The sequence below is a fragment of the Spermophilus citellus genome (assembly GCF_964194105.1).
Source record: "Spermophilus citellus genome assembly, chromosome: 13".
Lineage (NCBI taxonomy): Eukaryota > Metazoa > Chordata > Mammalia > Rodentia > Sciuridae > Spermophilus > Spermophilus citellus.
This window is the reverse complement of record NC_138193.1, coordinates 111,085,364-111,097,024: the sequence shown is the minus strand read 5'-3', so window position 1 is coordinate 111,097,024 and position 11,661 is coordinate 111,085,364.

Below are 11,661 nucleotides of genomic sequence, written 5' to 3'. Positions count from 1 at the left end.
GGCTTCCTGTGCGGGAGGATCCCAAATCACAGAGGGCCAAGAAGAAGAAGATGGGACTCAACCCCGTGAAGTGTCTTGACGGAACAGAAAGACAACGTCAACAGAGAAACAGAGTTCCAAAGTCAGTGACCAAAATGAAGAGTGTCGGGCTAGGCATGTGGCTCAAGCGGTAGCGCGCTCGCCTGGCATGCGTGTGACCCAGGTTCGACCCTCAGCACCACATACCAACAAAGATGTTGTGTCGGCCGAGAACTAAAAAATAAATATTAAAAATTCTCTCTCTCTCTCTCCTCTCTCACTCTCTCTTAAAAAAAAAAAAAAAAGCTTCAAATCACTTTTACTGTAGCCTGTGGTCAGACTTGTTCTATTTTATTGGTAGTTAATCACATTTATAAGTTAAACTTTATCACACGTATGTATAGGATAGATAGGGTTCTGTAGTATCGGCAGCTCCAGATGCCCACAGGTCACCGGGATTGTGGAAGGCACCCAGGGAGGACAATGGAGACCATGCATCAAGACTCTGCTGATTCTTTTCGCTGGAGACCTTACTACTGATTCTTTTCGCTGGAGACCTTACTATCTGCAGGAAGGAAACACCCACCCTCGGAGGCCACTCCTGCTCGCACGCTCTGGTGTGTCCACTGATTTTCTGATCCATTTATTCAACATAGTCTATCAGATGCCTCTCGCACAGTGCTTCGCCACAGCAGCCAGGCCAGCAGGATCCCTGTCCCGGGGGCTCATGTTTCAAAAGCAGGAGACGGCCATGAGCAAGTTAAGTATGACGTGTGTGTGCGTGTGTGTGTGTGTGCGTGTGCGTTGGGGTGCTCAGTGCTCTGAGGAATTGAAGCAGGGAGCCAGGGAGCGACCTTGTCTCCAAGCCTGCCCCTCTGTCCTAGACCTGAGGTGCAGGAGCTCTGCGGGCCTCTGCCAGGAGCAAGCAAGCCGGCAACCCTGGGGTCCCTCAGGACACGGGCTGCTGCTGCTTTACTTCCTGGGACTTCCGTCCAGGGGCTCCCAGGAGCCCCACCCGGTACTTCTTCACCCTGGCCTTGCTATGGCAGCACCCAATCCAGACCGCAGTTTTTCTAGGACTCAAGGAGTTGGCCTAGTGACTGCACTGGCCCCAGACTCCTCCACTAGCCCAGCAGCACCCATTTATCATATACCTGGCCCCAGGCCCACGGGGCCTCCTTACCCTTCCCACTTTAATAATTCCCCTTTACCCCTTGTTGCCACAGCCCTGGGGTTGGAAAGGTTTCCTGCAGAGTTCCTCTCTGATACCTTAAAGTGCTTGTTTGCTCTTTCAGTTGCCTAGTTAACACTTTATACTTAGTTAACAATTGTATTCTGTCTGACTAGACCCTGCCTAGCACAATAGAGGTCATTGAAGCAGACTTGAACAAGACTTGAGGGGCCAAACCACCTGAAATCTACAGGAACAGGAACCCGGCATCAGATACATCAAGTGGAAAGGCCCTGAGGCACAGTTTCCCTGAGAAGTTCAGCACAGAGAGAAGGCCAGGGGCTACTGCCAGGCAGTAAAGACAGAGTGATTGAGAAAGAACAGACAGAACAAGAAGCCAGCCCGCAGGCCACTATAAGAGCTTCAGCTTCTGTGCCTGCATGAGTTGTAACTGTTGGAGAGTTTTGAACAGAGAGAAATGGAATCAAACTAATAAGCAGCCAAATTTCTCTTGTTTCTCTTGTTTCTTAATCATAATTCACACACTATTCATATTCTTGGTTTAATAATGATATGAAAGATAAGTTGTCAAAATTGCAACACCCAAGCATCACATTACAAAATCTCCATCACGACTTGTTTTATTGCAACAAGTTTACCTCGACTGACATTAAGGATGTTATAACCAAAAAAACGAAGAAAACTGCAGGTGCCCCACAAGTTCTTGGCCATGTTTGGCACAATGGACAGTTTGTCACTGCTGTTTTAGGGATCTCTGTATCAAAGGACGAAGTAAAATGAACACACTTGTCAGAAGAACTTGCTAAGCAACAATACAGGCTGTTTCTGTGGAGGGAGTGGAAGCCGCGCTTACCAACCCATAGACTCTCGGCAAAACGGACCGAGTTATTAACCAGTAGATAAACTTTGTTTGCACAAACCTTGCATATTAGGCAAACGTGTTTTTACATCTGATTTGGATTGTTTCTCTTAGTATTTTAGTAACTGTAATTACTATATTGCAATGAGCCTAAACTGGAATGTCTCATTTATAATACATTTCTATTGTTACTCCAAAATAATCTTTCTCAAAACTTCTTCCCTTTCCAAAATATGTATTTTCAATTTTAAAATTTCTTACAGTAGTATTCTCCTACCTTTCATTTTGTTACTTACCTGCAAGGTTGCATAAGTCTGTTTTTGTTAAATATATGCACGCTTTTTATTTATGTGAAGAAAGAGGACTCCGGGCAGGGGCAAGCTATGGCTGGAGAAAAGTATTTTTAAAAATTAACTATGGCTCCTCTGTTCAGGGTGGCTGGGTGATTTTCATTTTCAGGATTTTCACCAACACCTAGTATTTGTAATCAGCAAATGTTTCATTCATGACAATCAACTACAAGCACTAACTGGCTGATTGATGCAGCGATGTTAAGGCGACCACTGTGTCCCCAGAATCACCATCGCATGCCTTTTTTGTCCTTCACAGATTTATTCTGGCTAGTCAGAAAGTGCCAATGCTCCTCCAGGATTTATGTGCCCACTACTCACTCTGTCAAGAGAAAAAGTGGAAGGCTACAGAGTCTCTGTTGTGGAGCCCATCATTCCGCGTCAGAGAGCAGGGCTCACCTCGACACGGTCCTTAGGGCTGAGAGCACAGAGGCCGCAGCACGCCAGCGCAGGCACTGAAGCACCGGTGGTCAGAGTGGACCAGCACCTCCCAGCCACAGGCCCAAGGAATTAGAGGCTCTTGGCACCCAGGACACGAGGGAATATTGCAGCGGTTGCCAGGGTAGCATGAGCGTGGTGTCCGTCTGGGCCGAGCCTCCTCTGTTGACCAGCAAACTCTTGCACACACACAGGAGGAGGGACAGCCCCGAGAGCAGGGAGGGCCATCAGTCCTGATCCTGCGGTCAGCTGGGCTCAGACACAGGAGCTGGCTAACCGAGGTCCTCACCTGAGTTTTCTAGTTGTGTAAAGGTCCCAACCAAGATGGATTCAATCTTTCTTTCCAGAACAATCTAGAGCCAAAGTCCATACTTACTGTGCAATCGCCAGCCCTGCAAAGAGTATTCAGAGCTGTCTTGAGAAACCCCGCCCTGTGTGAAGCACGCCTGCAGGAAAATAAAGTCACCAGCCCAAATCACTGGGTGGCTGCTCTCCCACAAACAGGCCACCCCTACCCCAGGCAGGCATCTCAGCAGCTCTTTAACCCTGAGGCTTCCAAAGCCGCAGCCCCTTGCCCGGCCCAGGCAGGGAAGAGGTGGGAGCCAGACCCAGGCCCTCTCTCACTATCCCACCCTTGGTACCCTCTTCCCAGCCCCACATGCCCTGTGTAAGTCATCCTAACACACGGGGTGAGGGGACCTGTGCTCTAAGCCAGTAAACCTGACTTTGACTCCTGGCTAAGCCGTTACTGAGGATGAGACTCAGGGACACTGTCTTGTGGGTTCAGTGTGCCGGTCTCAACATCGACCTTGAGCAGATGCTATAAAGACTAATGCAGTGAAGCCAGGGAAGTGTCCAGCCCACCGCCAGGCCGACAGCAGGAGCTCACTGGGACCCCACAGGTGGGGCCTGCCCCTGCCCTGCTATCTGGCTGCAGCTGTGCCGTGGAGCCTGAGAGCACAGTCGGCCTTCAGAGTGTCCCCTCCTTCCCCTGTGCAGGGGCTCCCCCACCTTCTCCTGTGTGAGTAAAGCCCACACTGCTCGGAGGAGAAACTCGGAGGCTCATCCAGTGTCAGATCTGAAATGGAATTTTAATCGTGTATTAGTTATTTACTGCTGCATAACAAGTCACCCCAAAATTTGTAGCTTAAAACAACACACATTTATTCTCTTGCCCTGTTTCTGAGGGTCAGGAATCTGGGAGCAGCCTTGTTAGGTGGTTCTGGCCCAGCATCTCTCCCAGGCCAAGGTCATCTCAAGGGTCGACTAGGCAGAACTGACTTTCACCCTCACTGATGTAACTGCCCACCTCAGGTGAAGGCCAAGGGTTTCAATTCCTCAGTACACAGGCCTCTCCAGAGGGCTGCCCAGAGTGAAACGGAGAAAGTAAGAGACAGACAGACAGACAAAATGCTCTAGGCAGAAACTGCACTTTTATTGCCTAATCTCAGAAGTGACCCACCTCACTCTGGTCACACAGACCAGCCCTGGAGGGACCCCACAGGGTGCAGGTTGTGAAGCCGGAGGCAGCATCCCTGGGGGCCGTTCTGGGCCCATGTCGAGGCTGGAGACCACAAGGAACTTGGGCTTGTGGGGGGATGGTGGGCGTGTGCCACATTCTCAGGCCCTGCCGGGAGGAGCTGCCTCTTTAAAAAAGGCTAACTCCCCACTGCAGACACCCGCTGGAGGCTCTGCGGAAACATTTGGTGGAAATGGCAGGGATAATTTTGGCCATGTAACTCCTCCAGGCTTATCTCGCTTTGCCACTAAAGCTCTCCATTTAGGAATAACGCTGGCATTTCCTCCAGCTGCTGAAATGTCTAGGTGTCGCAGTGTATGTGTCTTCTTCAGTTATCGCCAAGATATTTCAAACTGATTTACTAGACCAAAATTAGCTTGGTTTTTAACCCAAGAAAATAGCATATTAAGTAATCACCCATCATGCAGCATCACAGTTCATTAAATTATTTTATTTTTCCCAAATATTATTCCCAGCTGATTGAATTACCTGACCTTTAGCAGAACCTTGGGCTGAAATAGACAATAATAGAATATTTCCACTCCTATGTTGCAGAGAGAGTTCTGGCATATCAGAAAGATATAATATGTATCATATTTAATAATATAAATTACATGATACATATAAAAATGGGTATCTTTCAGATATGACAAAATTATCCCTGTCGTTGTAGAGTGGATATATATATGTGTGTGTGTGTGTGTGTGTGTGTACATATGCTTCTGTTTAGAAAATCCTACTCTCAAATGTTTTGAATTTGAAATGATTATTTTAATAATTAATGAAGTGGTGAGGTGAAAAGAGTTCCCAGGTATAACAGCCAAGGACAAAATTCAGGAGCTCTTTCCTCCCCACCTCATGCCACCTCTACTATGGATAAAGCTTACCTGTGGGAGAAACTTCTAATTACTGGAAACGTGTGCACAGTGGATGGCAATCTTTGATTTCATTGTTGAAGGTAACAGCCTTCAAGTTCTAGCGATTGGTTGAAGTACACAAAAGGACCCAAGTTCTGGAAATGTTCAACACACCTTGGAACCATTTCCACACATGTATACCTAGGAAGGTGGTAGCTTTTTTGTAACTAGACAAAGACAGGGACTTGCATCCTAATTTTATGTTGATATGCAATCCAAAAATAGTATATATTGAAGATTTTTATACATTCAACATTTTCTGTGCAGGGCCTTTATATTCTTAGTTATAGGCAAGAGCCCAAGTTTTCTGAGGTTCCATAGCCAAATCATCAGTGAAATGGAAGAAAAAATTCTTACTGGAAGCCATATGCAAGAGAGACACGGTGACGGTGTCTGAAAAGAAAGCCATTTCTATTTTTTACATCTCTTTCACTAGAGTAAGGGTGTGATTTTTAAGTGACATTTTCCAACTAAGTGAAAACCGTTGGTGGGGAGGGGCATGGAGATGGAAGCAATCAGATAACAAAAGAACTCTGAAGGCCTCCGTGTGGAAGGAAAATATCTACTTGATTTCAAATCTTTCCACCAAGACAGCTTCCGGGACTCTCTTGTTCCACAGGCGCTCTGAGGAACCCAAGCTTAGGAAGGGTGTGCGGTGTCTTCCCCTCTCCTGCCATTCCCCCTGGGTGTGAGCAGGTGTCACACCTCTCAGTCTCCCTGGAAGGACAATGAAAGAACCCTTTAGGCTCCGTCATGTGACCTGTGATTTCTTCTCCTGCCCCAGGAGATTATGTTTTCAAAACCCAGGCTGAGTTGCACCCAGCATGCAACAGAAGTATTTTCCCATTCATTTTCTGACCTGATGGAACCAGCCTGGGAGTGTACTTGTCTTCCTTCCTGGAGTGATCTGGGGTACTTTGCAAAAATAGCTGCAAAAATATTTCTGGTCCCACGTGCTGTTCTAGAATTTTTCCGTCTCCACACAAAGGCTGGGGGTTGTATGTGTCTTCTACCCTGTACCCAGACTGGAATTTGGAATCACCTTCAGTAAAATGCAATGAAAGAGATTCCATGTGACTTCCAAAGTCATAAAAGGTGAGATACTTTCTGCCTGGTTCTCTTTCTGGTATCTGTGCTTGGTATAGCACTGCCATTTTGTGAGGAAGCCCAAGCTGCAGAGAGAACTCATGTGTAAGGGTTGCCACCAACACTTTCCATCTCAACTGATAGTGAACGCCACCACCAGACATGCAAGTGAGAGCAATGTTGAGATGCCTCCAACCCTGGCCACCATCTGGCCGAAAGATCCTCACACCTAGTAGAGGCTAGTCAGCCCGCATAACTATGGAATTGTAAGACAAAATACTAAACATCCGTATCATAAAATGTGATTTTTTATGTCAGTTGGGGTAAATTTTTATGACAACTGACAAGCTGAACATGGTCTGAAGAGGAATGAGATCAAACAGTTTAAAATTATAATCTCCAAACATTTTGGTTTGTGTAATCTCCTTAACATATTTTGGAAAAAATGTGTATGTGCTCACACATTTTTGTTGCCATCTTAAATCATCTTAAATCTTTATCAGTTTAAATGCCTGCAAAATAAATTTTCATGTAGAAATTATATTATTCTCTTAAATGCATCCACTGGTGTGTCAATGCCATTTAATAGCCATATTGTATTTTAATCACCCATGTTTAAAATACAAGAACTGGGGGTTGGGGCTCATGCCTGTCATCCCAGCAACTCAGGAGGCTGAGGCAGGAGGATCTCAGGTTCAAAGCCAGCCTCAGCAATCTGGTGACGCCCTAAGGAACTTAGTGGGACCCTGTCTTAAAACACAAGAAAGGCTGAGGATATAGCTCAGTAGTAAAGTGCCCCTGGATTCATCCCTACTTCCAAAAATTAAAAATAAAAATAAATTCAAAAGAAACAAGTAATTTGCTAGAAATTCCATGGTGATTGATCATCAAATATCGTTTTCAGTATTGAAGCCTTCCCAGAGCTCCAGAGAGAGGCCCAGGTGGGCTGGGGCGTGGGCAGCAAGCACAGGCAGTGGACATGTGTAGCCCACAGTGACCGGCAGGGTCCTAAAGTGCGCAAGCCAGGGCATGCCAACAGGTCACACTGCAGGGACCCGGCCAGCACGGACACCTGCTATGCCCGACACTGCAGCCCTGGTCCCCAGCATCCACCTTGCTCCCGGAGTAGCCTCTAGTAAGAGGAGGTGGGGCAGACCAGAATGGATGCTCGGGCTCAAGGGTCGGCAGATACGTTAGTGATTTCCCAAAAGCTGATTTGCATAAGTTTGGGCCAATAGCGTTGACCCAAGTAAACCCCTGGACAAGCACACTCCGGCAGCAACCCCTGGGGGTCCCTTCTCACCCGCAAGAGTTGTGTTTCTGGAAGCCCCTGCTCATCATAGGAGGGACACCTGCCTGCCTCAGCCATGGGGGTGGCAGGCAGAAAGGCCTGATTCTCCTCCGGCCACGCTGCGGCGGTTGCCACTCTAGATGGCAGGCTGGGTCCTCCAGTGGGCAACAGGCGCCAGCAGATCACCCCCGACTTCTTTCCAGGTTCTTTGCCCTGCAAATCCAGCTTGTAGGATTTGTTCAAGTGTGAAGAATAGAAAGAGAACTCTTACAGGAGCAAAAGGGGACCCAGAGCGGGTGCTGCCTGAGTATGCAAGGCTATTTGAAATAACCTGGCTTGGACATTTCCCTAGTTGGAGTCACACTTTTTCCATTTCTGGGAATTAGGGGGAAAAAAAGGTATAGGGATTTATCAAGTAACAATTAACTTTACCTTGACTCTTTCACTTAGAAGCACCCTCTTTAACTGTTGATACTCAGGATTAAGAAAACTGAAAGATCAACCCCTTCAAAAAACCTTTCCCAAGCAATATTTTTGACGGAATGCTTTTTATCTTATGTGCTTTAAATTCATCAAAACTGAAGCCACAAAAGAATGCTTGTACTATAATGCAAAATGTCACCCATAAAAGCTAATTGGCAATTAATTGGTAAAGAGTCCTCACTGTGAAACAAATCAACCGACTTACTTATTTTTTTCATTAATAAGATAAACTTTTTTTTCCAATTCAAATAAATAGGTTAGTACAGTAGCTCCTCCTGATGCACAAAGGAGGATAGCCCCTAGAGTAGGGTACAGCATGTGCAGACCTCAAGTAAGGTCACCGTTCACAGTGCACAGAAGAATCCTCAGGGCAAACTTACAATACGTAGGGAGGCAGCTTCTGGCCAAACCACGTACTGCTTGTTGTGGCCCAAGAGGCCCTTGTGGGGTGGCCGTCTTCCTGGCCTCCCCAAGACCAACGGGAAGATAGGAGAGGTGTGCCTTCCGCAGCTGACCTGAACAATCAGGGGAGGTATAAAGGAAAGAGACCTGGATAGCTTTATATGTAAATTTTGTTTGTTTCATTTTTAATCAGGGTAATACATGAACACCGAAAGGTTTATAATGGAAAACCCTAGTCTTGTTCCCAAAGGCAGCCCTCAGCTCGGCCTGCTGCTCTCCTGTTCACCCCCACTTAACTGAACCGTGCGAACACTGACCCTCCTTCCAGTGTAGACATCCTGTGTTCACTTGTGCTAGAGTAGATGAGAACCGAGGTTTCCCTCACATTACACATATATGTATACACATTTCCCCTCTGGCTTATATTTCCAAGGAGTTATGATCATAACTAAAACAGTATTTATATTATTAAAATTGCATTGCACCAAGTGGCAAACCAAGAGCCTGCTTCTTGTTGCATATACTTCAGTTTTTCTAAAGATGATTTTCATGTTTGTTCAATTGTCGTTTTGTTTTGTTTGTCTGTTTAACTGGTGATTGAACCCAGGGATGTCCACCATTGAGCTACATCACCAGTCCTTTTTACGTTTTATTTTGAGACAGGGGTCTTGCTAAGTTGCTAAGGTTGGCCAGGAACTTGCAATGATAAGCCTCAACTTCCCAAGTCATTGGCATTACAGGCATCTGCCACTGTGCCTGGCTTATATGTCTTCTTTCTAATAAACTTATTTCCCCCAAAATTTTCACTACATCTGTCTCCTGTTTTCTGATTTTTCCATACATGCAAATATATTGATTCCCTTTCTTTTTCTTTTGTTCTTCTAATGAAGATTTTTGTCCTTCTGCCTCAGTATGGATACATGGGTGCTGGTGTGGATTACCCCTTTGCTATAATCTTGACTTATACACACCCTTCTTATCTTTGGGATCCTATTTCCTGGACCATGTGTCTTTCTCTTTCTTGTTTTACTATCTTGTTTTGCCAGAGTGCATCCTCCAGTAGCCTCGGAGTAGAGTCAATTGAGGTAACATGTTTTACCTGTGCCCTTTCCCCTGTAGGCTGATACCTGTGTCAGGATGGAAAGAAACACTCATGATCATTCTCCCATTCTTAACAGGGAGTCAGTAATTTGTACTCAGCTGGCTCAAATGAGTATACAATGCAGTGAAGAAGAACTTTGGATGGTGTTCTTCTTTTGGAATTAATTTAAACAGCAACATCCCATGGATTTGATTTATAGAAATTGCCAAAAGTCATTCAGAGGAAAGGCCTTAATTAAGCAAGATCCCTTTAGAGGATGTTCCATGGAATGCTGTCCTATGTGTTGCTGGGGGTGAGGGGTCAATGCAGAGAAAGGTTAGGTACAGAAGATATTTAAAAGAGATTGCAAAACATTTTCTCTTCTTGGAGTTTCAAGATTAATGGTTAAAAGTTCTAATAAATTTCCAGTAGCCAATTTAATTGGATATTCCAAACTCATTGACCATGGATCCAGTTTTTTGACATGACACTTTCTACTCTGACTTCCGCAGAACATGCCAGGAGAGTGGCTCAGTGATAGACCTGGTAGCAGACCTTGCCAGAAACTGTTGCTCAGCACACCCACTTTCAACTGGGCCTGCACCTTGGTAAGGCCAGCAGGCAGGGGCCCAGCGGGCCCCAGCAGCTCTCCTTCTGTGATTCATGCTTCACCTGCTTCAGGACATGTACACTTGGAAATGGAAGGACTTTGAACAATTCCACAGATGTCAGCAGGATAAGGCAATGTGGTCTTTATTTGTGCTTTTTACATGCACTCTTGGGATCTGGGGAATGTTATAATTTTCCTGTGTAAACTTTGACACTTTGTTTCTGGGTCACACAGAAAACACCACCTTTGATCATCAATTACTGTTTTCCTCAAATATATACTATTTTTGTCCAGTTTCCTTTGAAAGACCAGAACAAATGCTAAGCTTTTGGGCTCACTACTTTTCACTAAATTCATGGTGCAGATTTTTAGTCTTACTTGTGTAAAAGTTATTCTCCCGGGATTCGTCATTTTGCTAAATTCACTGATCTTATTTATTTCATGATCCTGTGAGTAACTGACTTTTTATTTCGATTGTCATTGATACCTTCTGTACCTATTTAATTTTGCATGCCACACTCACTTTTGGTGTCATTTTATTCCAATCAAGTCCCCTTTTCATTTATTTTAATTTTATATGAGAAATTTATTTCACATAAACCTTGATATTAATTCTTGGCTCCAAATAATGGTCCTTTCCTTTTAAGCCAATGCATTAATAATGCCTTCTATTTTTTAAGGCTGCTAGAACAGGATTAATTTAGACACCGTAGAGATTAATGCTGCTGCAAGTTAAAACAAGCTGCAACATGCTGGAAAACACTTTGAGCCTAGATTTTTTAATTTGCAAATTGAGGGTTTTGGACTAGAATCTCTGAAGCCCTTTTAGAGACCTTTATTCTTCTGGGTATTGCTAAGCTCAGGATATGTCTATTTCCATGAGGTATACAAGAACATTCTTAATAACTGAGCATTTATCATATTTACCAAAAATTCCTGAGATTCGATTAGTTTTCAGCCTATGGCAGTGTTAGTAATAAATTCTGTGAACTTGCTACAGACCACGTTCAAGTTTGACCTTGGCCCTGTGCCTTCCACAGAGCAGTGGCTGCAGAATGAACACCTCAGTGGGTTGTGCTAAGTTTTTAAGTCTCAAGGATAGTTTTCTATTGCATTTCAATAGACAATATTGTGCCTAGAAGGGACAGTGTTTCAATACTGAAGAGGAAAGAGGAGTAGGAGTGAAGGGCAGACTTAGAGCTAAGGACGTGTGCGTGGGCTCCTGAAGATCTGTGCAACCCGAAGGAACAACCAGTAAGTGAAGAGCTTCAGCTGAGGAGTCAGCCTGTACAGGAGTCGGTTGGATTCGGATTCTGCAGGGCCTTGAACAGCTGTGGAGGGTCATTAGATTTCATACTACACAGGACAGTGCTGAGCAGGAGGCTCCTTCCACATTGCTCCCCAGCCTGGAGCCA